The sequence below is a fragment of the Suncus etruscus genome, chromosome 14, assembly GCF_024139225.1.
Source record: "Suncus etruscus isolate mSunEtr1 chromosome 14, mSunEtr1.pri.cur, whole genome shotgun sequence".
Classification (NCBI taxonomy): domain Eukaryota; kingdom Metazoa; phylum Chordata; class Mammalia; order Eulipotyphla; family Soricidae; genus Suncus; species Suncus etruscus.
Window position 1 is genome coordinate 24,057,766 of NC_064861.1, and position 4,827 is coordinate 24,062,592.

The following is a 4,827-nucleotide window of genomic DNA, read 5'->3' on the forward strand; positions in this document are numbered from 1 at the left end:
TGACCTGTTCTGACATTGAACTTAACAAACTAGACTCCAGGTTAGTAGTGGAATTGAGGTTCATCCTTTTATAGACAAAGATTTTTTCCAGAGATGAAAATTTCTAATGAGACAAAAATTTTAAAAGAATTGAAACAGAAGGAAAGTTTTAAGTTCAACAGTGGTCCTCAAACTTTTTAAGCAGGGTGCTAATTCTCTGTCCCTCAGACAGTTGGAGGCTGGACTATAGTAAAAACAAAAATTATGAACAAATTCCTATGCACACACTGCATATATCTTATTTTGAAGTGAAGAAACAAAACGGGAACAAATACAATATGTGGTGTGAGGGCCCTAGTTTGAGGACCACTGGCTTAAAAACATGTTGAGTTTGAGATATCTAGAAAGCATTCATATGCATAGTTTATAATTATTCATAAAATAAGTGAAGTTGAGGAAAGAGGTTTGACTCCAGAGACAAATTTGGGGTTTTATTGGTATAAACTGAATTTAAAGCTCTTGAGCAAATTGTTATAAATAAAGAGAAAAAAATTTAATTTTATTTCAAATACAATGCAACTCTAAGGGACTACCATCTCCAAAGTGAGGCCTTGGTCAGAAATTATTAAAAAAATAAATATCATTAAAACTTAGGAAGGCAAGAAGCTGAGATATTGAATACTCCTAGATTCAAAAGGAACATCTATAAGAAGTTATTTTTGAAACAAAAATGTGGCTTTATACCCTTTCAAACCTATGATCTTGATGAATTTAAAGCTAAACATTAACTCAAATGTAGTTGATTCTCTTATTTCATAAATCATGCAAATACTTTTTAAGCAAAAGATGTGCTAATTTCTGCCAACATGTTGAAAGTATTTACTTTCTTTTAGTCACCATTCCAAAACTATCAATATGGAGCATGACTATTAGTATAATTGCTGTGTATTTGAAGCTTAACTTTATCTCTTTACTATGGCTTTTCTTTTTCTTTTCTTTTTTTAAGGGGCTCACACCTGCTGATGCTCAGAGGTTAATCTTGCCTCTATAACCAGGAATTACAACATGGCGATATTCAGGGGACCTTATAGGATGCTGAGGATTGAACCCAGGTCAGCCCCAAACAAGGAAAGCATCCTACCCTACTGTACTATCTCTCAGGTTCCTTTTGTTTTTATGAAAAATTTCTTCTTTGTCTTTTAAATTTACATCGTCTTAAGTAAGGTAAGATTAGCTTTTTATTTAAGTTTTATTTTGGTTTGGGGGCCCATTCAGCAGTGTTCAGGACTTACTCTTGGCTCTGTCCTCAGGGATCATTCCTGGAGATCAGGATCAGGGTATACCCTGTGGTGTTGTTGAGTGAAAGTGTTGACCACATGCAAGACCAAAATCCTACCACTGTACTATGATTCTGACCCATGATTATCTTTTTTTTAAATTTAACCTATTTGGTTTGTGATTCTTAAACATGTATATTAATTTTTAATATATTCTAGAAATTCTCTAATTTCTTCAAATATTGTCTCTGATTCTATAGTTCTCATCCTTCCTGCTTTTAAAAACTATATTGTGCCTTTTTATTCTATTTCCTATCTATTTTTATTTTCTCACTAACTCTTACCTGTATGTAAATTTATTTTGTGACCTCTCTTTTACTTCATTAATTAGATGCATTTATTTTTCTGATTTTTGTTTTGTTTTGGGGGAGACCACTTGTGCTCAAAGATCACTCCTGGTAGATTCCAAAGACCATATGGTTGCAGGGGCTTGAACTCAGGTTGGTCTCATGCAATATAAGTGTCCTACCTACTGTACTCTGCTTCATAATGTATTTCATTTTCTACTAAATTTTTGGGTTTTTTTGCCACACCTTATAGTTCTTAGGGGACCACAAAACTGAGGATTTAGATAGGATTGTCCACAAGCAAGACAAGTACCTTAACCCCCTGTACTATCTCTCTGGCTCCTCAGTTAAAATTTTTATTGATGTATTTCTAATACATCAAAATGTATTTTATATTTTGGTTTTCATGTTTTACAGTTTATTGTTCCCTCCATATTATATTTTATTTCAGCTAAGTGGTTAGCCATTATACAGTGTCTGATGTACTTGTAGACTTCTACTGTGCTCACTCATGGTATTATTCTTCCTTGTGCTATGGTTACTATTGACTTCAAGAACACAAATTTTATAGGGATATTTTGAGGGTTAGAATAAAGAAACCTGTCATTAAAAATCTGAATTTGATTTTCTTATGATCTTGGAATACTTGTCAGTGAGCATCTAAAAGTAATAATTTTCTTGGTTTCCTTTCTGAGCTACACCTAGTGATGCTCAGGGTTTACTTCCTGTTCTATGTTCAAGGGTCACTCCTAGTGGTGCTCAGGGGATTATTATGGGATGCTATGGTGTTGGAGTTGCTGGCTTTCAGGATATTTATTCTTTGCATATGCTTGTCCCACCTGGGTGAGAATAACCTATGAATTTCCCTCCTATATTGCAGTTGGACTTAGACATGCCCCTTGAATATCCCTACTTGGCAGGTGGACTTGGACACATCCCTTGTATACTTCCACTGTGATGACTGTTGAGCCTGAACACACTCCATGCATATGCCCATTGAATACACCTCTGTCATGCCAAGTATAAAAGGAAAACTTGGACTGTTGCAGGAGGGAGGCCAGAATACTGACCAGAGCAGTACCTGCTGGTCCACAGGAGGCCAGTAATAAAGCATTGGAGAAATGCTGCCTGCTTTGTATCTATTCCATTTCATTTCTTCTTTTAACTGGGCTTCCTTCTATGGCCACCTCTGGCCAGTGAATTTCAATCTGAACTCTCTCTCTCCCTCTTTCTGAAATAAAAAGTATAGTTTTTTTTCTCTTCTCACTCTCTTAGTCCCAGGAGGGTTGGTGGTTACTACAGCCTCCTACCCCTATCTTTTATCCACCCACGGAGCTGGTCCTACTCTTCCCAATAAAGACCTCAGGTCAAAGAGACTTCCCTAAGTTTTGGTTTCACAGCTTCTCTGGCTGTCTGCTGGTGCCCTTTTGCCTGCTTGCAGCTATATTATGATGGAAGTCCCTGGCCTGTTTTATCTCCCTAATTGGTGTGGATTATTTTCTTTGTCAGTATTGCTTCCAGATCTGTTTTCCCAGGAGGAATGGGATATGAGGCTTCCTCTACACCTGGCACCAGGAATAGGGCATCATCAACAATGGGTGATATGTTTCCTGGGTGGATTTTGTGGTTATTCAAGTGGATAATTCCATGTTGGTTAAAGAATCTAGTTTCTTATTGGCCAAAGTATAATAATGGCTTGGTTTTGGATCAAGAGAACCTGGTCCCTATTCACTATTTTACCAAATTCTTTTCTCCATCATTTACCATAAGCTATACAGGAGTGGTAATTTGTATATTAGTCATTATGGTATCCTGGTATTGCTCCAAATATGCATTGTATTTTAATGTACCATGCATTATGGGATGCACAGGTCAAGACTTCCAAAACAGGGCCTGGAGAGATAGCACAGTGGCATTTGCCTTGCAAGCAGCCAATCCAGGACCAAAGGTGGTTGGTTCAAATCCCGTTGTCCCATATGGTCCCCCATGCCTGCCAGGAGCTATTTCTGAGCAGACAGCCAGGAGTAACCCCTGAACAATGCCAGGTGTGGCCAAAAAAAAAACAAAAAAAATGATATTGTGGCAAATCAGGACAATACAAAAATTATTATATAGACCTATTAGATAGAATTTTATCCTAAAAGAAAATTAAAATGCATGTATCAATTTAAACATTTAATAAACATTACTACATTTGCACTTAAAAATCAGGGTAGCTGAAGTATGCAGAATCAATTCCCAGGGAATAATGATAATCAGAAAATAAGAGTTGATGGAAGCCAGATAAAGGTTAATGCTCAGTCAAAAGGTGAGAAGAGGGATATTATAATTTAGGAAACAAAAATGGTTAAGACCAAGTGATTGGTTCAGGTACAAAATAATACACAAAAGGTTCATTACATAAATAAATGTAAATAATGACAGGAAATTTTATTTACAATTTACCAATGTACCTAAAAAGCCAAGTACCTAGCAATCAACGAAGTTTGTCAAAGACTTGTACATTAAAGGCATTTTTACTATTGGCACAAATAAAAGACACAAGAAAATGAAAGCATATCTCCCTACAACTGGATTAGAAAAATTAACATTATTAAAATGACCATCCTAATCCAAGCATTAAAGAGCTCAGTACATCAAAATCCCAATGTAATTCTTCAAGGACATAAAACAAATCCTAATAAATATGTATAAAGCCACACTTCTCTATAGCCAATGCAATTTATAATCTATCACAATAATAAAACATTAAGGTGCTAGAATAAAGAGAAAACGTAAAAGTGGACAGCTAGTGACAAAGAATTCAATAACATGTCAGGGGAAAAGTATTATAGTAGTTTTATGCGAAGAAATCCACATGCAAAAAGAAAGGAAAAAATGGAACCACTAGCTTGCCTATATGATACAAAAAGTTAACACAAACTAAATTAAATATCTTGATTATATAACTAAATCCATAAAATTTACAAAGGAAACAGGCAGACCACTGCATGGTTTCAATTTAAGATATTTTTAATGATTTGATTCTGTTAGCAAAGAAAACTTCAAATCAAAGTAACTGGAACTGCATCAGAATTAAGTTTCTGTCCTGTGGAACAAGCTCAAGGATTGAATAAAAAGAATTATTGGGGCCAGAGAGAATAAAACTCAGCCCAGGATTCATGCAAGAGGCAGGCACTGATGCATGCTCCCCAGACATCACCTGGGGCTAATACAGAGGACAG